At 39.3% G+C, this 25824-nt stretch overlaps 1 protein-coding gene across 4 annotated transcripts in view; it reads left to right on the forward strand.

Moving 5' to 3' along the window:
- APP (amyloid beta precursor protein) overlaps positions 1–25824 on the forward strand; it is a 298757-nt gene that overhangs the window by 48798 nt on the left and 224135 nt on the right. The window lies entirely within an intron of this gene.

Consider the following 25824-nt stretch of genomic DNA (forward strand, 5'->3'; position numbering starts at 1 on the left):
TTTTCCCTCAAAGACACAGGAATTATTCCAGTTCAAGTATCTTACTAAAAACCTAGTTAACACTTTGGTGTATGCTTGTTAATCATTACTGTACAGACGCCATGTTATGAAGCTGGATAATTTTGACATGAGCTGTCTGAGGAAACAGATGAGGATAAGATGGCAAGACAAGGTTCCAGACACTGAGGTTCTCATACGGGCAGGTATTCCGAGCATCCATACTTGGTTGGTGAAATCACAGATGAGATGTTCAGGTCACGTCACCAGAATGTCAGATGAGCAACTGCCAAAGAAGATCTTTTATGGTGAGCTAAAGGAGGGAAAGCGCTTTCAGGGAGGCCAGAAGAAATGTTTCAGTCTCCCTCAAGTTATCCTTGAGACATTTCAACACTGACCCACAGTTTTGGGAAAATCTCACTCATGACTGTTCTACCTGGCGATGTCCACCCATACTGGAGCTACAGTCTATAAGCAGAGGAGAACTACTGACAGCAGAAGTGCCAGCAGTGTAAATCTCAGAACAGCAGTATGTCTGCTGCTAATGAAGTAACCCATAGTGGCATCTCTTGTTTATTGTGCCACAGACCGTTCAAAGCTCAAATTGGCCTGATCAGCCATTCACATGTTCACAGAAACCAAACCAATCAGTGATATCATGGTCATCTTTGAACTTGAAGGATGAACAACAACAACTGTAGATGCAATCCTGATAAGGATATAGGTGTGTGTTTTTAAGGTAATCTGGGTCCTGATTAAAAAAAATTAAGGCAACACTGTGTTAACCACTATTGTCACATTTTGGTGTCGTGTGTTCTAGAGTGTATCTTTTATTAAGTTCTCAGCTGTCCTTTTTGTTTTCCCTGGGAGCTGCTGCCTGCTAAGTGTCTGAACATCTAGCCATTTTGGGGGCCTTGGTGGAAGCTGTGCTCTTCTGACAATGAGGTTCCAACTGTGGTTGCTGAGCACTTTGGAAAACATGTCCCTAAAATTTTTTTCACTGAGATTTAATATAAACTGAATGCATATCAGAGGACTTCCATAGATACCAGGTGGTATCTGTTAGAATATTTAGAGAATAGAGTGCCGGCCATGTTTTACACAGTTTTGCTCATATCTTTTTATCAGGACCCCTATTACCTAAAATCACACCCCTCTGTCCTTGGCTTGTTTGGACCCAACATCTACAGTAATGATCTCAGTGGGAGCTGAGGGGCACTAAGCTCTTCTGAAAACCTGGCTTGAGTGTAAGATTCGGTAATCTTTACTTTTCATGTACTGGATATAGTGGCTAGTGCTAGGTGACACTCTTGCATTAGTGTGGCCAACTGATTTGATGGAAGTACTTTGTACCAGAATATGTTATATACTGCATACGGGCATATTTGAATGTGTTGTGGTGTCAAACTAGATGACTTGCAGTTCATTATCTGAGCTGTAGAAGGGGGTATGTGGGGTGTATGTATAGGGGTAGCAAAGGTATCATTTCAGTCATTTTTGGATTAAGTTGAAATACATTTTGCGTTCTCAATTTTAATTCATCTGATAAATTACATTGTATGACACACACAACAAAGAAAATCTGCTTTTATTTACTTCAAGTGTTCATGTAAAATTGATTATTTTATGTCGGGTGTTGCCACTATTGTTCTGCAAACAACCTTATAATTGACAAAATATCTCAAAGGAAAGTAGTTGTTCTAATGCTGGAAGTAAATTTAAAAGTAGGAGAATTCCTTGTGTTTCATTGGTTTAGGTAATGTACTGTAAGTAAAATCACAACACTGAGTTCCTTAAGTATCCAAGTGTGAGTTTCCTCAGGCCCTGTTGACTTTAATACATCTGACTTCTCTAAATATTCTTGTGACATTCTATACCTTGGGGGAGTGTCTTGTAACCCGCATATTCCTCATCTGTGTATATATAATTGTGATATTACCTTACAAGGCATGCTTTATATGAATCGGGGAAAGGTTATGATCTGCTGAAAGTCATTTCTGTATCCATATATGTATGTCATCAATGCATATGAAGTTATGAGGATTGTGTTGAATGGTTGTCACTAAAACATGCTATAAGTTGGGGAATCAGCCAGATATTAGCTCCCCAGAGGCAACAGCAAGGACAGTAACCAACAGCCGGGTGGAGTGTCAAACAACCCATCAACAGCCATTGCCCACCAAGGGAACTACAATTCAATGACTCACCTGCATGAGGCCACACCACGGGAATTGCTCAACCTTGCCTGGAGACTCAGCAATGCTCCCCAGACATGCCTGAACTTGTGTTTCCCCAAGCACATGGGACTGAGGGTATAAAACAGAACACAGGGGCCACATGCTTGGCCTTTCTCCTGCCTCGACCTATGCTGCAAGCAACAAGGAGATTGAGAAGACTTGAGACTTCAACAGAGGAGACTGGCCCAGGTTTCAGTGGTGAACTCTGTGTACTATGAACTGCAATATCCAATGTGGTGAGAGAAACTGCTTAATCTAGATGTTGCCCAGTCTAATAGGGTTGAGAGTTTAGACTGCATGCTTATTTTCTTTTCTTTTGGTAACGAACTCTGACTTTTTGCCTATTGCTTATAGTCACTTAAAATCTATCTTTTGTAGCCAATAAACTTCTTTTACTGTTTATCTTTACCAGTGAGTTTGTAAGAAGTGTGTGGCAAAACTGGTCAGGTTTGCAAAGGCTGGTGTATATCCACTTTCCATTGATGAGGTGGTGAACGAATTAATAAATCTGCATTTCTCGTCTTGAGCAGTGCAAGACGGTATATTCCTGAGGTGCAAGGCTGGGAGCTGGGGGAATTTGCTTGGTGCCTTTTCCTGTGTGATTCATTAGTGGCTCTGGGAGCATTCATACAGTCTAGCTGGGTGTGGGGCTCCACATGCTGTTGTGCTGAATGATAACAGCGCCTGGAGCGGTTTGCTGCTTATCACTAGCAAAGCACTGTGAGAGACAGTCCAGGCTGGAGAGTTAAGGGGGTACAGTGGTCCCACAGTCCCAGGCTGCACCCTGGGGAACCTGTCACAATTCTTTAGCCTGTTCTTTCCCTATTCTGGCTTGTGTTCGTTCACCCTTGTTAATATTAATTGTGTTAAGCATCTAGTCACAATTAACTGTTTTAGTGAACACTGAAGCAAAATGGGCATTAAACACCTCAGTCTTGTTGTCATCTATTATTAGCTTTCCTTTCCCTCACAGTAGTGAACCTACACTTTCCTCTGTCTTTCTCTTGCTCCTAATATATTTATAGAACCTGTTCTTATTGCCTTTTATGTTCCTTGCCAGGTGTAACTCATTTTGTGCCTTTGCTTTTCTAATTTTATTTCTATGTTCTTGCATCTTTTGTACTCCTCCTTAGCAATTAGTCCATGTTTCCATTTTTTGTAGGATTCATTTTTCATTTTCAGGTCATGAAAGAGCTTCAGATGCTGCTTTTCCTTCATGTCAGGATAGTTTGCTATTGTGCTTTTAGTATTGTCTCTTTGAGAAGCTGCCAGCTCTCCTGAACTCCTTTTCCCCTTGGATTTTCTTCTCATGGGACCCTACCTACTAGTTTTTTGAGTTTGTTAAAGTCTTCTTTTTTAAGTCCACTGTTCTTATTATCGTCCTCTGACTCCTTCCTTTCCTTAGAATCATGAGGTCATTTCATAATCACTTTCACCCAGATTGCCTTGCATCTTCAGATTCGCAACTGATTTGTCCCTGCTACTCAAAATCAAGTGTAAAATGTTCATCTCCATGGTTACGTCCTTCATCTTCTGAAACAAGAAGTTGTTCCCAATACGTTCCGAGAACTTATTGGACATTTTGGAATAAGTCAGTCTGGAGGTGACCAGTGTATGGCTCACTGAAGCCAGAACTTTATCCAGGGGTAAGCGGCAAAGTTTCCTAACAGGTAGTGTGGTCTGCCTTTTGCTTTGTTCTTTATGAACATAGTGAAAGAGAACTGTGTAAAATGTATTGCATGTGTAGAGATTAAACAAATCATAACTAGGTCAATTCAAAATCTGTTTTCTCTGGAATGCTTGTCAGTGAAGGCTGTTTCACTGCAAAATTTCAGCTTCCTCCTCAGTCACTTCGGAGTGAACTGTTCAAAGAAAAACTATGCTTTTTTTTTTTTTGTAGTGGGCAAAGTGGGTTCCTCTCCCTCTCTTTTCATAGTCCAAAATGGCTGTTTTGCATACCCTTGCCAAAAACTGTTCACTTTCAAACAGAGACTACATTTGTAAAATTGCAGCCCAAATGGTGACAAGTTTTACAAAGTTTTATATATTGCTAATAACAATGCTTAGTTGTAGCCAACACTGCTGCTCCTGCACTAACAATGACAACAAGATACTGGACCTTGATTCCAAATTATTCATGTTCAGCTTAGCGAACTTCTACTCTCATACAACTTTTTAAATCTCTCATCTGTCCCTGGAAAGAGTCTCCTGACTTTTGGTAGCCTTGTAATTTGTAAAAGAAGATGTCCAAAAACAGTAATTCAATATTCCCTATCTATTCCTTTTTACTGCTGTAATCTACAAGAGGACTCTTTTTTTTTTTCCATTACTTGCCCATATATTTAGCGGGAGAGAGGCGGGGAGTTTAAGTTGCATCCCTTGATTTTTTTTCACAATTACTCCTTTATATGCTTTAAAACATTGTTTGGCATAACCAGAGTCGACCAGATTCTTATAGTCCGAATTTGACTTGATTTAAAATGAAGTCACATTTGCTCATTGTGTAGCTGGTGATCATGGTCTACGTGATTATGTATGTGGCCACTTAATTAGAGTGGCACTTGACTTGATTGAACCGTGAACCCCCTCTACTTTAAAGATGGTCTTTGTTTATGTGCCAGAGATTATATATTGTGCAGACTATTGAGTGTTTAACACTGCTCCCTTTCAGAAGGAATATGACCTCTTGGCTTCTATTGGGCCCTCGTGGAAAATCTAAGTCTTAAATCTTTTAATGGTTTCCATTTTCTGGGGTAATCTTTATCTCCTTCAGTTTCTAAATCTGAACATTTAAAAAACAAAACAAAAATCTACCCCTGAGCAATCACATCTGGGAAGATACGGTTTCTGTAGTTTTAAAATGAAGCAAGCTGCATCAAATCTGTAATGTTTTTAATAGGCAGAAAACTCTCAAACTTCAGTCTGAAGGCAGTCTGTGTGCATAATATTGGAAGGGTGGCATAACACCGTAGGGATGGAAACTTATCCTCTGCAGTATTCAGTTCTCTCCAGACCTGTGATTTCAGGAAAGGGTTTAAGAACTTGCACTGGATACTGCGTAGTGGGTTCAGAAGGGTAAAAAGCTGCAGTGGCACAGCGGAACCAGTGCTGCTGGAGCGCTTCAGTGAAGATGCTACTGTGCCAATGGGAGAGCTTCTCCCACCGGTGTAGTTAGTCCACCTCTCCCAAAAGCGGTAGCTATGTTGATGGGAGAAGCTGTCTAATTGACATAGCGCTGTCAACAGCAGGGGTTAGGTTGGTATAACTGCGTTGCTCAGGATGTGAATTTTTCCCACCCCTGAGCGACGTAGTTATCGTAACGTAAGGCTGTAGTGTCGACCTGGTCTTAGCAATGAGAGGCTCAAAGAGAGAACTTTAATCAAGTACTGTAGTTATTCACATCAAAATGAATGCATTCCTCTTTTATCAAATGTAAACATGGAGCTGAATGCTGAATGTACTCTCCTTGTCTGTAGCAGCTAATTAGAAACTGTGTGATACGAAAAGATCTGGTTTGAAGCTTATTGCAGTTTGAGACTAGCTTTTGCAAAATAGAGGCAACCCTTTGAAGGATGTAGTGTTTGTAGGAACCGTTTCTGGAGTGGCAACATTTGAGACAGCATTTGCAAAGTCTGCTAAAACTTACTTTCGCCTGTTGTGGCCTTTTGTAGTTATATTGATAGTCACAGCTATCTGGTGTTAAATTATATAGCTTGGATTTCTCAGTGAATACTTCTTGAGGTAGATACCTTCAATTACCTAGGCTTTTTTGTATTCAGTTAAAGTAATGACAAATTTACTGGATTTAGGAGTGGGGAATCAAACTCTTGTTATACTTACTGATCATGCTAGAGCTGAGCAAATAGCTGTTTTTTGTGTGTGTTTGTGTTTTGTTTTGGTGGCTGAACTGAAAAATCTGAAGAAAAATATTCAGTTTGTTTTGAATTGAAACTAATTTCTTTTAAAAATTTTTTTGTTTTTCCTTTCAGTGAGACATGTTTTGGGTTGAACAAAATGTTTTGAATGTTGATTGAAATGACATTTGAAAACGAAGTGTGGATTAAGAATAGACACTTCTGAAATTCGTGGTGTTTTTCATTTTTTGCTAGGATTATTTGCCAAATTTAACCCAAATTTGTGAATAGTTTTGGTGTCCTCCAAAATGTTTTTTGACTAATTTACTATTTTCAGAAAAAAATTTCACCCAGCTCTAGCTCTCACATGTTATCCTTAATCCACTGGTTTAGTGTGTTTCTGATACAGCTGTGCCCTCTGACTAAAATATATAGCAGTAGTTGACCAACACAGCTACAACAACAGTGCATAGGGCATCTACTGCAAGGTGAAACAGTAATGAGAGTTAAGAGAATTCAAGCACTTCTGGCTGTGCAAAGGTAAAGTGGATTTTCTTGGCTTTCAGGAGTAGTTAAACCAGTGGTTCTCAAACTTTTGTACTGGTGACCCCTTTCACGTAGCAAGCCTCTGAGTGCAACCCCTCCCCCCCCTTATAAATTAAAACACTTTAAAATATATTTAACACCTTTATAAATGCTGGAGACAAAGCAGGGTTTGGGGCTTGAGGCTGACAGCTCGTGATGCCCCATGAAATAACCTCATGATCCCCTGTTTCCAACCCCCAGTTTGAGAACCCTGAGTTAAACTTTTATCAGCACTTTGCATTGATACAAATGATGAATCCCACAAGTTATATATGTGGTTTATATTTTGAAGTGTAGAAATTGGCATTTCCTAGCACTTTGAAGAAAATTGTTTGCATCAATCCTTTCTGTATTTCTTATAAACCTTAGCTGTGGGAGGGGAAAAGCTATACTGCTATATAGCCATTTTACAGAACTATTCCAGTCACAGACAACTTTGCATTAAAAGTGAGGTTTTTATTTCGAGTTGATCTCTCTTTTATAAGGTTTAGTAGGAAATATTGATTTTTGTATCTTGTTTTTAAGTTAATTACGCTATTTTGAGATTGAAGAAATGTTCTCTGGAGTCCCTGTCTTCTCCGCCCCCCTACCCCCCCCCCCCCAAAAAAAAAAAAAAAAGAAAAACAACCCACCCCAAAACACTTTTGCTTTCACCTTCCTAAAAAAAACCCCCCTTGAGCTTGGGGTCAAGTGCCTTATTAAATAATTAAACTCTAAAGCTCTAAGCTCTTTACAGCTCCAAAAAGCTCTTTACAGCTATTTCTTGTAAAACCAGGCATTCATCATTTTGATATGACTTACATTTAGGGTAGTTTGTGTTCTCAAATTGTAACTTTGACTTTGTCATGGAAGAAAGTTAGAAGAGCCTATCTTGGTAAAAAAAGATGATGGCCAAGATCATTTTAAAAAAAAAGGTAGGGGTTACACTAAAGCTAGGTTCCTAAGCCCCTATTTTATTTTAGGCAAATAAATTTTAAAAAATTGTGGTCTATATATACTATGCAGCAATGATTAGTCACTAGTGGATTTCTATAGTAGTACAGTGAAGACTAACATAGCTGTTATAATAGTGTGAATCCCCCCACCCTAATTGAGTAATTGCTGCATAATTGTATGCCAGAAGTCGGGCAAATAAAGTACATAACATCCCTTCTGGATTCTGTTTAAAGTGAATAGAATAATGTACGATTACTACTTGATGAATATGTTTGGAGGTATTAGTATTTCTATATAAGTAATAAACTAGATTGCTGCTGTTAAAATGGTAATTGGTACTGTATGAGTTCGTCTTTGGGAAATTAATCTGTCTGAAAGCCTTTATAATCAGTAGCGGGGAGGTTGGCACCACAGGCAAGTTTTAGAAACTCACAGTGTAGCTTTATTTTAAGATGCTCAACATTACCATTTAGAAACTGAATCTCTGTACAGGTGCAGTACTTTAGAGTTGATTATATAATTACGTTTTTAAGTACAGAAAAGGCTTCTTGGCAGGATACAGGCTTCTCATTAATGTGAATGAAACCAATAAATCATTGGATACAATGAAAATTAGCACACATAGAATTCTTCTTACAAATGTGCTTATTTTAACTTGACCTTTATTTGAAGGATCAATGCCTAATGGAATGCTTGAGGTAGATTATTATTATTATTGATTACTTGTTTGTATTTGAGCAGCACATAGAGAGCCCAAACAGGATCTCAGGACCTGATTGTGCTAGATGCTGTATAAACACACACATTTTTTGACTTAAAATACCAACACTCAGCTTCCTAGTTCTCTGCTGCAGTGCATGCAGTGTTTAGAAATGTATGGTAAGGAAGATGTCTTTAATTGTAAAAATAGATTCTTGTGAATTTTATTCAACTTTGCTAATAATGACTAAACGAATACGTGGTATTAACAAAACTTATTTGTAAGTTGTATCTGTTACCTTTTGAAAAGACCCACTTGTGTTTGGTTAACCTCTTATTATTATCTCCATATTTATTTTGTTCAAATCCCCAAAATGGTAACCATACATTATAAAATCTACTTGATCCTGGTATAAGACTGTTATTTTTTCCGTTGAAAAAAATATTTTATTTCTCCATGACACCGATGTTGGGGGATCTGTTCTTTATTTACTGGAGTCACCATGGTATTACGGTGATAGTGATCTTAATAATATTTCAGTAAATTTGGTGCTTCCAATCCCGGTTCCAGAGTGGGTCTGTAGAGTCTTCTTTTATCAGTTGTTGGAACTTTTTGCCCCCTACAAATGTAAATAAAATTCTTGTCTGAATTTCTTCTAGAGTTCTTTTTTAGTATCCTTATTGTTACAGCCTGAAATAGAAAGTTAATTTTTGGCAACCATAAGCTAATTGATTGTTATGACTGGAATATGGCCTCGCCAAGGCAACTGTAGTTGTTTCCAGTCCAACAAATTGATTTTTAATTTTGAAATAATGGAAGGAAACTTAATTTCATATAGCTATTTGAGGTTATAAGAAATATTACTCCTATGTGTTTTTTTTTTTGTTTAGACTGCACAAACTCAGATGCAACTTGCAGCTGTTTAATCATCGATTCCTCCAGCCATATATTTAGTATTTCAGGTGTAGTATAACTTATAGCCTGATATATCACCAAATTCATTAATTTCTTTAAGAATGTAAGTCATAGATTGTACTGGATCGGTAACCATTTGTATAGCAACATCAACATACAGTACAGTTTTATGTTCCATTTTTATTAATTTTAACCATTATGCTATTATTCTGATGTATTTTTTTGTACCACAAGTTTAATAAAGAAGGCAAACATCTAGGGGGACAGAGGTCAACCATGTCTGTTTCCTCTTAGTAGTTGAAATTTTTTGGAGTGTGGCCCCATTAACTTTTATCCTTTTGTTGTATGTTATCCAAGTCTTCATATTGCCTCCCAAACCCATCTCCAATAGCAGTGTTTTTAGGAAAGGCCCTCTGCTTTTTCAAAGACCTTTTTGACATCTAAGATCTAAGTATTAGGTCTTTTTTAGTCTCTGTTTTATGAATTACTCCTGTGAGCCATTGAATGTGATCACTCAGTTATCTGTCATGTATGAAAACTGTTTGATCAGTGTGTGTTAACGGAGGAAGGACTGTTGCTATTCTTCTGGCAAGAGCCTTTGAAAATATGTTTGTCTACTTTAAGAGGCAAGATTGGCTTCTACGAGGTCAGTTTTTAAAATTTATTTCTTTTTAAATATGAGAAGTAGAGGAATAGTAATTAAATTTTTAATTACAAAACTCACTAAATGTGACGAGGGCAATCAGTATTTTGAAAAAGACAATGTACGTAGCTATGCCTAACTAGAATTGAAGTCATTAGGAATCCTAGTGATTAAGAGAGGTACAATAGAATGGTGCACAAGTAAATTTTTAGCGGAATAAAATGAATTTACAAATTAATTCCATTGAATAGTTGACTTATCCAAGTGCTGTGCACTTAGGATAACTTGTTGATACCAGTGGGTTCAATTCTTTTATTGAGAAAACCTCAATAAATAAATAATTCTGTTTACTACCAGTAGATAAATCAGCACAATACAGAAAGAGTTAATACTTCACCTGATCTGGAGAACAGGCTTGCAGGTTACATTTGTACACTGTTCCAAAATCATGAGCTAAATTTTGTCTATACCTCACTTGGTTTAGAACCAGTAGAATAGTTCACAGATTTCATTGGTATTACCACTAACTTTTTGTCCCTTTTTCTTATATAGTTTTCTACATATTTTAAAGAGCACACAGACATCTATACACTTCCTTGCACTGATCAATGCTCCTCAACCTTATTCAGGAGATACCACCAATAGGGCTGAGAGAGGAAATGTGGTCCCATTCAATCTTTCCACATGATTGAGATTGTAAGAGCCAAATGGAAGCTTTCATGAGGTAGCTTTTCTGACTCCATAGATATTTTTGAGTCTCTCCTGATCATCTGTCAGATGCTAACTATTTTTGGTCACTACCAGCATGGGTACAGGTTAAATAATGACCTAGATCACAGAAAACTCACTTGCTGGCCACAAAATCTGCAATATTAAGATTTATATTGCTTTGTTGGTTTAATGGGATTTTTTTTACTGTTCCAAAATAGAAAGGAAGTGCAATTTTTTTAAAAAAACTACCTGTCCAATAAACATTAATGCTCTGTAGAAGATTTGCCTATAGTATGCACCCTTCACTGTAGATTTTTGTGAGCTATTTTAACCCACAGAAAGTTCGTAGAGTAAAAAAACAGCCACAGTTCAGATCTTTTAGAGCTGTGGTTTTGAGCACAACTCACATTGTAAATCTGCTAAAATAAATTGGGCAGAAGGAGGAAAACTATGAATTGTCTCCCTGAGCATATGTAGTTAAGATGATTTTATGTATTGATGTACTTTTGTTTAGACTAACAAATTAAATAGCCTGCCTGTTGGGGTCTTCAGGGCACATTACTAAAGTTAATGGAATTTAGTACATTGCTTTTTGCAGGTAACTTTTTTAATTCTAAATATTTTTCAGTGCGAACTTATACTGGCCAGAAAAAAAAAATCGAATAAAATAACAAAAGTGTAATTCTTTGTTACTTAATCTTTTATTCCTTTGTATTATGTTCTCTCTAAATTCTGATGGTGGAAGAAGAATGCATATGAATTTGAAAGAGCACAGTATGGTGCCACAGAAAATCCTTTCATTTACTTGACAGAAAAGAGAAAACGAAATCCCTTTTGCTTTTTTAAAGGTTAAACAAAATGACAGTTGGAAAGAATTATGTTGCTTCGTAAAATAGGGAAATGGGAATCTGAACAGAGAGCTATTTAAATGCTTTTGGAGATCATGATCTTAGTAAGCGTTCAGACACTAGTATGGACCAGTTTTGTTTACAAATCCAAATTTTTGTTTATCCTTCAGCTAATTATTTGACACTTCATCTACATTGTGAAGCCGTACGAGAGGCTTCATATTTAATACTGTAACGGGTTCCTGTAGGAGCCCAATCTTAATCCTGCCTCTAAACATCATGATGTTTCATGATAGGTAAACTCTAGAGCCAAGACAGAAATTCTCTACCAATTTTTAAATGAATTGGACAAGAGGTTTGCGAATTATGATACCCTAAAAAAGTGCGTTTTCATCAGCACTCAGAAAAATCTAACTTTGTTGCTGCTTTCGTACCAGAAATCAGGAAAGAAGAAGAGGAAAGAAGTGGTGGTGGGAGGGTGAGAGAGAATCTCATTTACTGGATTCCCTAGCTATGATCCAGTCCACCGGACCAAGCTGAGTTGGGTTAGTCAAATTTAAAAAAATGGATACAAATTGCATTAGTAGTGTTACAATGGCATGCTGACTGGTAGGTAGATTTAGCTTGCCTGGAAGTCACCAGTGCAAGTCAGGGGGCAGCAGGAGTTAGCTGAGGAAGTTCTTTGCTCCCCAGAAAAGCAAAATGTGGGGAATGCCCCTTTAGTATCCTACCTGTGTGTCCCCTGCTCTCATTCAGTCAGTCCTCTTCCCCTTGTGGACCCGCTGAGGTTTGTAGCTAGAAAGTCTTATCCTGCAGGCCTTTATGAGATCTGTGAGGCATCTGAAGAGAGCCTGGGTATGGGGGGAGGAGATGGAGGGAATTCGTCCTGTGAAATTTCTGAAGCCCATGGAAAGTGAGAACCCTGAGTGAGCCTTTCACATTGGGCCCCCCGTCCCTCAGAGCCTAAGGCTCGTCTGTTTCCCCACCCCCCCATACGTCATCACTGGCCTCTCCTGACCTCTGACAAGACTTGTTAGAATCTGAAGACCCTAATTTGTGTTGTATTTTGACTCAGCAGGGTAGGGGCTAGGAGAACTGAGTCTTGCTGGTAGGTGGGTGGATCTCAGAAGCCTCCAAAGAGCCATCTCAGGCCTGTTGCGAAGGTCCTACAGCTTCCTCTACATTGTAGACAAGGCTTCTGCTGCCAGCTCTTCTGTTGTTGTTGTCTAACCTTGGTCAGAGTGGTCTTGTGGCAAAAATACGGCAGCTTCTGACACTGTCTGCACAAGTACTCTGACTACTGCTGGAACTGAACTGGTGGTAGAAGAACAGGCCTTTTCTTTTTTCCAAATAGCTTAGTGTAAAATACATGTGTCTTTTTTGTGGCAAATACAGCCTTCATTCCGAATATCTGGTGCTTCTAAGTCCCTCCTGGAGGGGCGAGGTTCACTTCAATCAATGGGTGATGGTATGTGCCTGCACATCTAACTTCACCTTCAAAAAATATGTTCATATATTGGAAAATGGTCCCTTTTTCTCAGGGATGCCACCTATCATAGGCATATCCTTCTTATTCAAACCTGCTTGTGTGGCTTCTTCAATACTAGTCAGAAAATCTATGGCTGGGGTGTGGCTTTTTGACACTGTTAAGTGAAGACATCTGTGGTGCAAGAAACAGGTTTCCAAGAGTGTAACTGTGGTAGCAAAGCCCATTAAAATGAATGCTGCTGTTTCACATTCAGTGTAACAAATTCCTCCCAAGCTTTACAGTAATTCTTTTCATCTCTGAAGACTGCAACTCTGTCTTCATTTTTGTCAAATGATGTCTTTAAGTCCATAAACTTCCTCAGAACTGGGATTTGTATTTGTTAGGCTTGTCTACACTTACCAGGGGATCAACCAGTGGCCATTGATGCATCGGTGGTCGATTTAGCGGGATAGTGAAGACAGATGTAGATCACTCTCCCCTCGACTCCTGTCCTCCACCAGATCGAGAAGAGTAGGGGGAGTCGATGGGAGAGCATCTCCCATCGACATAGCGTAGTGTGGACCCCATGGTAAGTAGATCTAAGCTACGTTGATTTGAGTTATGCTATTCGTGTAACTCAAATTGCGTAGCTTAGATCGAATTTCCCCTGTAGTGTAGACAAGGCCTTAGACTCACTTTTTTGTTTGTAACGTGTTTATAACTGAAAATGTTGGTGTTAGATAATAATATTTACAAGTATACTGACTAAAATAACGTTGCAAAGGATTTATGTCATTCTAAAGACAATTTGTGTACCAAACCAAGTCAGATTTTTTTGATAAAAATTAAGTCATTTTAGACAAATTGACATTTGAAATTGGGTATATATAGATTCTGGTATGGCCTAACAGATTTTGCTTTTGTAAGAGAAAAATGCCTACATTTATACTTTACTTTATTCTGTCTGCTGCACATGGAAATGACTGTGATGATAATTCTCTAGCATATAAAATTGTAATGGACAAGCCACTAACCACAACTGCTTTAATGCTAGCGATGCACTTTTTTAGCAGCTTAATGTGTTTTGTACATGGACAACGCTCTTAATGATTGTGACCAATCAATAAAAATCAAGTTTTGTCTGGGTCTCTGTCAGCTGTTTCCATTGACCAAGGCTTCCAGCTGTACAGAGATAGAGGTCGATACAGTAGACCACATACTTTAAATTTGAAGGAACCATTTTACCAGTTCTTGTTGCGTATTAACTTCAAGGCCCAATCCAAAGCCTACTGAAGTTAATGGAAAGATTCCAGTTGACTTTAATAGGCTTTGGATCAGGCCCCTTGACAGCAAAACAGTGCTTGGAATTTTTCTGCCTTGGTCCCCAGAAGCCACAGACTGTTTTTTGCTCGTCTTTTGGTGAGGTCATTGATATAACCTTGCTTAAGGGAGATCCCCAAGAAGGGGGGCGAGCAGATACTTGTCTCCCTACTTTAGTGTAGGGGTAGTCGACAGGCGTACTGTGGGCCAAAATCTGGACTGCCAGATGCTTTTGAATGGACTGCAAAATCCTTTTATTTACTGATTTTTATCATTATTTTTATTACAGTTCGATTAGTTGTTTCTGTGGAGTCTGGATCTTGACTATACCTTGACCAAGAAATTTGGACCTTGATGATAAAATAATTGACCACCCCTGCTAGCGCACAGTCCCATTTGCCCCCCAGCCGTTTTCCCTTGGCAGAAATTTCTGCTGAACAAGGGTACCTTTGTAGTCTCTGGAGGACAACATTTTCTATTCCAGCCTCAGTGGAAATGCACTTGGGCTTGTGGTGTCTGGAGAGTAAGAATCTCAAGGCGTGATAGAATCATAGAATATTAGGGTTGGAAGAGACCTCAGGAGGTCTAGTCCAATCCCCTGCTCAAAGCAGGACCAAGACCAACTAAATCATCCCAGCCAGGGCTTTGATAGCCTGGAGTTTTGTCTCTTTCTACCACATGTGTACAGTCTTGTGGGGCAAAAAGTGGAAGTCTTGACCTTTTACCATTGGATGTAAGAGGCTGGCTTTAGAGCAGTTAATTTAAGGGAAAGGTAAGTTTATGGCTGAACTGCCTCAGCAGGAAGGAGCTAAATAGGGAAATGGATTTAAAACCATAAGGCATCCATTTAATGAGTCAGAGGTGCTGACTTGTGAACTCTCTTGAATGAAGGGTTAGATGAGACACTGAGGGTTTGATTTTTCTGGAAGCAGCTGCTATGCTGAATAAATGATCTGAACTAAAACATAAGGTAAGATATTTGCATGCAGTCAGTTATTAATTCAGAATTCAGCATAGTTAGCATATTAAAAAGAAGATTACACTAGGTATGTTCATATGTTAATGGTCACTTGTTAGGTATGTGAGAGAGAGCATGAACAGCAAACAGGATGTTAACTAGAAGGAAGTAAAGAGAAAAATGTGGGGTTTTGATTGGTCTTACTGAACAGGAATAAACTGGAATTCAAAGTTGGTGTGCTACATTGTTCTCAATGGGGATTTCACTTGCTCTGTGGGTCCAATTTCCCCCATCTTAAACCAAACAGTAGTATGGAACACAATGGAGGCAGTATTTTTACCAGTTTGTTAGAACTAGTGAATCCTAATTTTATTTAAATTGGAAAGCTCTTTGGTGCTCACATTACTGTTACTTTAATTGGTAATGAGTAAGGTCCTACTTGAATCGTGGGATGATTGTCAAATAATTGTGACTGAGTTGCAGACAAGACATGGAAAATCACAGAAAAGTAATAATGAACCTTTATTATTTGCGGTAATTTGGAAGAGCTGACAGTGTGAGCCCCTGCCACTGGCCCCCCGGGGCTGACAGCAAGAGCTCCTGCTGTCAAAATTGCAGGGGAAGTCTAATATTGCGGCATCAACTATTTCCGCAAAATTGTAAATTCAGTAGGGCCTTAGTAATGAGGTGTGCCATTTTACTCCAGTGCAACAGAATCTGATTTGAAGCAGAATGTTTAATTTGAAGTCTTCAGAATTTTCTTGAATTCAGCTGTAGGGCATCAGCAGAAAGGTTAATGGGGAAGTATCTTGGTGACAGGTTTTCATTGGATATTTTAATGTATATGTGCTGCTTATTATGTATTAAAAGCACAAACAAAACCATAGAGTCAAAAGAAGTAAATGTAAACTAAGGAGAGCATTCTGTTTAAATATACCAGCACTACTGCTAATTAAAATAAATGATTGTTTACTTTGAAGTAAGTATATGTAATAAATAAGTTCCTTCATTAAATTCAATTTCAGTTTCTTACTTTGCAGCGCATTTTTTAACAGTCAAGTCCCTGAAGGAAACAGCAAACTGAAATGTCACAAGAATGTAGTGCAGCAAATAGCATGATGCCGCTGCCATTGTGATTTCCATGGCTGCTAATCTAAGAATTGGCATCCCCTTTCACTCAGATTGAGCTAGGATGAGCTGTAGCTGAGGCTATGCTCTTCCATTTTCTAAAGATCCATTTATAAGTCCAGTTCCAGCCACCTACCTGCAAAAAAAATCTTTCCAAGGACCTCCAGCAGAGAGATGTGAGGAGTTGATATGTTTTTAATATTAGAATTAGGGCTGTCGATTTAATAGCAGTTAACTCACATGATTAACTCAAAAATTAATTGTGATTAATTGTACTGTTAAATAATAGAATACAAATTGAAATTTATTAAAGATTTTTGGATGCTTTTCTACATTTTCAAATATATTGATTTCTATTACAACACAGAATACCAAGTGTACAGTGCTCACTTTATATTATTATTTTTAATTGCACTGTAAAAATGACAAAAGAAATAGTATTTTTCAATTCACCTAATACAAGTACTATAGTGCAATCCCTTTATTGTAAAGGTGTAATTTACAAATGTAGATTTTGATTTGTTACATAACTGCACTCAAAAGCAAAACAATGTAAAACTTTAGAGCCTACAAGTCCATGCAGTCCTACTTCTTGTTCCGCCATTTGCTAAGACAAACAAGTTTGTTTACATTTACGGGAGATAATGCTGCCTGTAAAGTAGAAGTGCAAAGTAAGGCTGTGAGGAAGTTTTGAAATTTGTGTGTGTGTGTGTGTGTGTGTGTGGATTCATTGAACAGTTTTGCCAAAATCTGTGCAAAGCTTAACCTAGTGGCTTTCACACAGCATGTTTTGCTACTAGCATTCTGGACACACTGAATGGAAGACAGTTGTGGTTTGCGATAACAGAAACAAGGTAATGCCATTGATTAGAAGGATGGACAAAGGATTTTGTGAAGTGACGCAAATGGCATATGTGCTAGAACAAAACACAGTTGTAAATTATCATTGTTGCACATAAAACTAGAGAAATAATTACATTAATACAACTCTTATTTCTTATTTTATAGCCCAAAACATGGGTCACTCCATACTGTAGTTGTAATTATGGGAAATGCAACTGGCTTGTCACTTTTCAACCTCTGTCTCTCCCAATATCTTTGATATCAGTGTTTATCAGAGTTTTGAAAGCTGAGCCTCCTTCAGGAAATGTTACTGAAGTCTTGAAAAATTCTTAAAGACCTGAAGAAGAGCGCTGAGTAAGCTCTAAAGCATGTCTTGTTCACCAACAGAAGTTGGTTCAAGGTCATCTTCCTTGTCTCTAATAACCTGGGACCAGCATGACTACAACACCACTTCAAACAAGATTTTACTATGAGTTTTAAATTGAAGAAGGTCACCAGAAAATTCAAGAGCAAGGGAATTCTCCTATAAACTGGATGATCCATATGAAATGAAGACTAATTTTTTTACAAGTTTATTTCATTGAAATTTTATGACAGAATGTAGAAACTAAAAGAGATTCCATTTCCTATATCTATTATAAAATAATAAACTGTAATGCCATAGACTGGATATGCATACATGCCAAACAGAAATAGAAAGCTCTGTGTGTGTGTGTAAAATATAATATGTTACTTCTCCTCTTCCCTCTCCCCCTGCATTTCTCAGTTGTGCTATGGAAGTAGTCAGATTTATGGAATCCAGCAGTAAGTCCATTTCCTTTTTAAGAGATGAATATGCAGTGGGTAATTAGAGGATTTTGTAATAATGTGGGTTACATGTTACCCACTTGGACTTGATTAGTAAAACTAGACCCCTGTTCATGAATTCTAATGTTTCAAGGATCACAGATGAGTAGGGCCCTACCAAATTTCATGGCCATAGGGTTTTAAAAAATTGTAAATTTAATGATTTCTGTTATTTCAATCTGAAATTTCACGGTGTTGTGGTTGTAGGGATCCTGACCGAAAGAGGAGTTGCGGGGGTTCTCAGGGTTATTGGGGGGGCGGGGGGGCGGTCGTGGTACTGCTACCCTTACCTCTGTGCTGCTGCTGCTGCTGGTGGCGGTACTGCCTTCAGAGCTGGGCAGCTGGAGAGCGGTGGCTGCTGGCCAGGAGCTCGGCTTTGAAGGCAGAGCCGCTGCCTGCCACAGCGCAGAAGTAGGGATGGCCTGGTAGGGTATTGCCACCCTTACTTCTGCACCGCTGCCTGTGGAGCTGGGCCCTCAGTCAGCAGCCGCCGCTCCGGCTGCCTACCTCTGAAGGCAGCAGCGCAGAAGGAAGGATGGCATGGTCTGGTATCGCCACCCTTACTTCTGTGCTGCTGCTGGCGGGGCGCTGCCTTCAGAGCTGGGCACTTGACTGCCAGCTGCCGCTCTCCGGCCGACCAGCTCAGGAGGCAACACAGAAGTAAGGGTGGCAATACCGCTACCCCACTGTACCTCCCTTTTGGGCCAGGACCTCCAATTTGAGAAACGCTAGTCTCCCCTGTGAAATCTGTATAGTATAGATGTAAAAGCACACGAGACCAGATTTCATGGGAGAAGACCAGATTTCACAGTCCGTGACACGTTTTTAGTGGCCGTGGATTAGGGAGGGCCCTACAGATGAGTATATCAAATGTGACATATTTGTAACCTAAATACTGAGGCAAGTATTTGTAGGTCTCCTGTGAAGAAGCCTGTGTAAAATAATTCTCCAGGTTTTCAGAGAAAAATACGTTTTCAGTTCTTTCTTCCTAAAGATTTGATACATTTTCCTTTAATCACTGATTTTTAATAGAGATAAATAGAAATCATTCCATAGTTGGCATGATATATGAACTTTAATCATTTACAGAGAATCCCAGTCTTCCCAATCAACTCTTCTCGACAGGTTTCTTTTTTGTTAAAATTACACCGTCTCATAAATGTGCATTAGGGAAGTTCATGATTGTTTTAGTGCCCTTATGAAGCATCATGCTTTTTTCATTTTTCTGACAAACTAGAAATTTAATATGCAGGCACATCTTTCACCTTGTCTTTGGCTTGTGGTGGGTAGGATTATTTTTACTGGCTAATCAAATTACTAAAACAAGTCATGAACACATTCTGCTTTCCGTAGTTTGAACTGGCATGGCTATACTAATTAACTCTTGACTACAATACATATACAGTTAACACAGACATTATCAGCGTTGCTGAACTGTTCAGATCATAATCATGAATATTTTAGATGTATAATTTTCAAAGTTAAACTGTGCTTTAACCTTAAGGAAGGGATGGATTTGTTTATTGCAGTGGTTTCTGGCTGAGTAAGGGCTTGTCTAGAAGGAGCTGGCAGTACAGAGTACACTAAAGGCATGTGATATGTAACATGTTGTAATATGTAGAGCTCTAATTGCCCTGTGGAAAACCTGCTGGTGCTCTCTAAACAGTATTTAGCTCATGTTAACGACATACACAGACTGGGTAGCTTTTAGAGGGCACCAACAGGGTCGTATCTGGGCTGGTAGGGTGCAGCTCCTTAGAGTGCTTTACAAATCACAACCGCTGGTGCACTTTACAGTGCAGTGTAGACAAGACCTAAGAGATGCTACTGAGCCTTAAAATTAACTTTTATGTTCTAAATACTTGGATCTGAAATAACATACTTGACCATTTCAGATCTTTGATTAAGAAACTACGTTAAACTGAGTGGTTACCATCCATTTGCCTCCTGGTACCTTATTAACTACAAGCCTCTCATCTTTACTAGTAATTAGCAAGTAGATTTTTCCTTTTGACTTTTCAATTTGATTTCTGTAAAATTTGCAGTTATACCATGAAAGCCTTTACAGGTAGCTGTTTTTCAACCAGACTGAGATTTCCTGTAGAACACGAATGGAAAACCCTTCCCTGTAAAATCACATCCTCTAGTCTCTTAATTCAAGACTTTCTCATCTTCATCTTTTTTTTTTATATGCTATGATATTCTTTTGTTTAGAACTAACTCTGCAGATAATACAATGATGGTAACTTCTTGAAATGAAAGAAGTCTCTGGCTTTTACAGTGTTTTATACAGAAGGCTGGTATTCACTATGGGGAGATTGACACTGCTGCAATCAATGCAGAAGGGATCGATTTAGGGGGTCTAGTGAGGACACTAAATTGACAGCAGAGTGCTCTACAGTACTCCAGTTCTCCGAAAAGAGTAAGGGAAGTCAACCGGAGAGCGCCTCCAGTCAATGCAGCACAGTGAAGACACCAGGGTAAGTCGACCTAAGCTACATCGACTCCAGCTATGACAGGTTTCAGAGTAGCAGCTGTGTTAGTCTGTTGTTCACATAGCTGGAGGAGCATAACTTAGGTCGACTTACCCCCGTAGTGAAGACAAGCCCTGATCTTGATGATAATCAAGAAGACTTTGAAATAATATTTTGTGTGTGTGTGTAGTGGTGGAAGGAGGAGGTGTGTGAAGTCTGTGGTTGGCTTTAGTAGTGTTAAGGAGATGTCTGCTGACTCTTGCTGACTTTTGAACAGAGACAATGATTGAGTGATGAAATGATCAAATCCTGGTTATTTTAAAAGTTAAATTCTAGGATTGTAGCCTTCTGAAGTATTCTCCTTCATCCCAGCCCCAAACTGATCATGTCACCTTTTAGGTTTTACAACTGTTTTTTTTTCTCTCCTTTGTCTGAGAACATTAGAGTGAAAATACATTTTAGTATGCAGCCACTGGTGATTCATATTTTGTTAAATTCCAAGGCCAGAGGGACTATTGTGATCATCTAATGCAGTGGTTCTCAAACTTTTTTTTCATGGACCACTTGAAAATTGCTGATGCTCTCGGTGGACCACTTAATGATCTTTCCAAATGTTGTTTGTACCGTTAACTAACTGTTGTAAAGTGCTTTGGATAAAAGTGCTATATAAAAAAACCCTTAATAATAATTACCATTTTTTGTTCTACAAATAAAAGCACACAACTTGCATTTTAATATCAGTAGCCTTACCTTTCTAATGTGATGGATGTGCCCTCTTTCCCCTGCTGTGGCAGTCCCCGAGCTGGGGCTGGGAAGGAGAGGAGGTCTCTCCCCTGCCACAGCAGCCTCAGGGCTGAGGCTGGGATGGAGGGCCGTTTCTCCCCAACAACCGCAGCTCTGGAGCTGAGGAAAGTTGTCTGTTTATCTGGCCGCCGCAGCCCTTCACGTCCCAAATTCCCCCCACCCTCTCTCCTCACCCCACTGCTCTCTCCCACCAACCCCCTATTCCCCACAAGGCCACCACCTCACCTTACATGTGCATCTTCTCCAGGGTCCTGGCTCCACTAATTAGGTGAGTGGCCCTTCATTCTCTTGTGTGCGGCCACCCAGGCGCACACCTTAGAGGGAACTATCCGTGGACCGCCTGAATGGAGCTCACGGACCGCTGGTCATCCACGGTCTACGTTTTTGAGAATCTCTGATCTAGTCTCACCTCCAGTATAACACAGGCCATAGAACTTCGCCACAATAATTCCTAGAGCAGATCTTTTAGAAAAACATCCAAACTTGATTTAAAAATTATAAGTGATGAGAATCCACTGTGACTCCTGATAATCTGTTCCAATGGTTACTTACCCTTACCATTAAAAATGTGTGGCTTATTTCCATTTTGTTTGTCTATCTTTGACTTCCAGCCATTGGATCATATTACATCTTTCTCTGCTAGATTGAATAGCCCATTATTAAGTATTTGTTCCCCATGGAGATATTTGTACTCAAATAACCCTTTAACCTTCTCTTTGTTAAGATAACTAGAGTGAGCTCCTTGAGTCTGTCACTATAAGGCATACGTTCTAATGCCGTCACCATTTTCGTAGCTCTTTGAACCCTCTCCAATTTATCAACATCCTTCTTGAATTGTGGGCATCTGAACCGGACATATTCTTTCAGCTGTGGTCTCACCAGTGTCAAATACAGAGGTAAAATAAACTCATTCTTCCTACTTGAGATTCCCCTGTTTATGCATCCCAGGGTCATATTAGCTCTTTTGGCCACAGCGTCACTTTGGGAGCTCATATTCAGCTGATTGTCCACCACAGCCTCCAAATCCTTTTTCTGAGTCACTCTTTCCCAGAATAGAGTCCCCTATTCTGTAGACATGGCCTATATTCTTTGTTCCTCGATATATACATTTCCACTTAGTTGTATTAAAATGCATATTGTTTGCTTGTGCTCTGTTTACCAAATGATGTAGATCGCTCTGAATCAGTGACCTGTCCTTTTCGTTATTTACCACTCCCCCAATTTTTGTCTTATCTGCAAATTTTGTCAGTGATGATTTTATGTTGTCTTCAAGATCATTGATAAATATGTAAAATTGTGTAAGGCCCAAAAGCAAACCTTGTGGGACCCCACTGGAAACACACCTATTCAGCAATGATTACCCGAGTAGAAATACATTTTGAGACCTATCAGTTAGCCAGTTTTTAATCTATTTATTTAATGTGGCCTTGTTAATTTAATATCATTCTAGTTTTTTAGTCAAAATGTCATATGTGTACCCCGTCAAATGCCTTACTCATGTCTAAGAACATTACATCAGCACTATTACCTTTATCAACCAAACTTGTTGTCAAACTAGAAAATATCAAGTTAGTTTTACAAGATCTATTTTTCATAAACCCATGTTGATTTGCATGAATTATGTTACTCTCCTTTAATAATCAAGGCCCATATTAGCTCCTCAATGTCTTGCCAGGGATCGCTATTAGGCCTATAATTACTCTGGTCATCCCGTTTACCTTTTTTAAAAATTGGAACGTTAGCTTTCTTGCAATCTTCTGGATCTTACCAAGTGCCCCAAGACTTATTGAAAATCAGCATTAATGCTCCAATGAGCTGCTCAGCCAGCTCTTTAAAAACTCTTGGATGCAAGTTATCAGGGTGTCACATCACTTTCATTTTACTGCTGTTTAAAAAGTTTGTGCCTTACCATGGCACTTTGCTGGCAAGGAAAGGTAATCTATTAATAGGGACCTAAATAACAGGAAGGTGAAATACACAAGATACTGATCAGTTTCAGTGATGTTCAGAGGTTATTGTATACACTGAAGGCAGCGTGGTCTAGCAAATAGCACACTAATCTGGGATTTGGAACCCCTAGGTTTGGTTCTTTTCTCTGCCACTCACCTACTGGGTGATCTCTCTGTGACTCAGTTCCCCATCTGTAAAATGAGATTAATGATATTGAATTCCTTTGTAAAACACTTTGAAGATCTAGTAATGAAAAGTACTATGTGAGAGCTAGGTATTGTTGTTTGTTAAACTTTGAGCCTCAGTTATAAGAATCTTGTCAATTTACCCTGCTTGGATAAACTATGTGAAACAACAAACACCAAAGTGATCTGGAGGCAGACTCAAAAATGGTAAGGGGTGCGTGGTGGGGAGATTATTTGGAAATCTCTCTTCCTTCATCCTAAAGCAAAAGTTGGATCAGAAAAGCTACTAACTGTAGCAGCTTAGAGCAGTGTTTCCCAAACTTATTCTGCCGCTTGTTCAGGGAAAGCCCCTGGCCCGCCGGCCCGGTTTGTTTACCTGCCATGTCCGCAGGTTCTGCTGATTGTGGCTCCCACTGGCCGCGGTTCGCTGCTCCAGGCCAATGGGGGCTGTGGGAAGTGGCAGCTGGTACGTCCCTCAGCCCGTGCCACTTCCCGCAGCCCCCATTGGCCTGCAGCGGCAAACTGCAGCCAGTGGGAGCTGCAATTGGCCGAACCTGTGGATGCGGCAGGTAAACAAACCAGCCCGGCCCGTCAGGGGCTTTCCCTGCACAAGCGGTGGAAGAAGTTTGGGAAACACTGGCTTAGAGGATCACATAGGTCTGTTTTCATAACAGCCAAGTTTTTTTTTTACTTTCCTGTACTGCTCTACAGAATAGAAATGAGCCTGTGATGCAAGTCGTACCTTTACATGAATGCAAGCGAGCTTGAGGGCAGTGAAAACCTCCATTTGTATTTGTATATGAAAAACTTGGTTGCTTGAATCATAGCAACTGCCATATCATGAGTACATGAGTCAACCCCTAAATGTGAGGGCTGGGTGGAGGTGAGGAGGGGAGAATCATGCATGCCTGATAGTGCAAATGTCTGATGTGATTCATAGATTGACAGATATTAAGGTCAGAAGGGGCCATTATGATCATCTAGTCTGACCTCTTGCACAATGCAGGCCACAGAACCTCACCCACCCACTCCTACGATAAACCTCTCACCTATGTGATGTGATGGAAAGGACAGTTGTGAGGGGCAGAAGGAAGGCTATGTTCGGCTTTTTGCTACAGTGCTGGCCCAGAACTTTTATGGGAGATCTTTCTTCCATTTTGGGCTCACCACTTGGTGTGTCTGCTTAATTTTTCAACCTCCTAATACTTAGAGTGCTGCTCAACACAGATGCTTAGATCCATCTGTACTCCCTGCTGGAAGGTAATACTCTCTGATGCTGATGTTCAACATCTGTTTCCATTGTATTCTTGCCAGAGTTTGCCTTCAGTTAGTAACATTGTGGTTAATGTATCTGCTGATTCTTTCATTTCAAACAACTGATTTGTCTCCTGTCACATGGTTTCACTGCACAATCAGCATCTTGAGGGTGATTTCAGCTTTGAAGAAGTTCAGTACTGAGTTACTTAAGGAGACAAGTTCTAGACAGAAGGATGTTTATAGAACATATGGCAGTCTCTGAAAGCACTGGTTTATAAGGCATTTAGAAATTCTTGGGGGTTCACATGGTATCTGAATGTAAGATGCATATATATAAATGGCCAAACAGAAACTTTCAGATATTTAAAGTTTTATGTAAATATCCTATTAATATAAAATGACATCATTACAGGAAAAATAATTTAAAAATGAGGGAATTTCTAAATAAAGCTCCACAGACCATCTTTAACTGTGCCCCAGTGAATAGTTATGATATAACAACTTTAAGGTTTTTTGTTGTGGTTGTTGACTCATTCATATATATATATCTCAAATAGAGTCTACGCAACATCACATGTGACTCCCTTCAGCAATTACACAGGCATTGGGGGAGGGGAGTGGTATTAATTTTTGTTCGTCATTTGTACTCTATTAACACCTAGATGCTTCAAGTAGACGGGGGGGGGGGGGCAGGGTACCAAGCATTGTAAATACATATTGGGCTTGCCCACAGTAGGATAAGAAATGTATTTTTAAAATGTGTTTGCTAACACATTTTAGCTAGCACATTTTAAGTGTCTTGTGTAGTCCAGGTAAACTGTATTTTAGAAACTTCGGTGGAAGCTTGGGTTCACCTCTATCGTACCAGCTAACACATATTAAAATATGCCTTATCCTGTCTACAGAAGTGTTTAAAAAGTGTTAATTTAAATAGAGCTGGTTGAAAATTTTCAGAGTTTTTTTTTAATAAAAAGGGGCCAAAGTTTTATGAAAACTTTCCCCATTTTTGATCAGCTGAAGTTAAAACATGTTTGTTACCCAGTGTGTGTTAACTACATATGTCTTTTATCCTAGTCTAGACAAGCTGACAGTGAATTCAATCCCTGCCCCAAAGAGTTTTCAATTTAAAACCTCTCATGTCTTGAGTTTGTTGTGTGTTGAATTA

The sequence above is a fragment of the Eretmochelys imbricata genome, chromosome 1 (genome assembly GCF_965152235.1).
Source record: "Eretmochelys imbricata isolate rEreImb1 chromosome 1, rEreImb1.hap1, whole genome shotgun sequence".
Lineage (NCBI taxonomy): Eukaryota > Metazoa > Chordata > Testudines > Cheloniidae > Eretmochelys > Eretmochelys imbricata.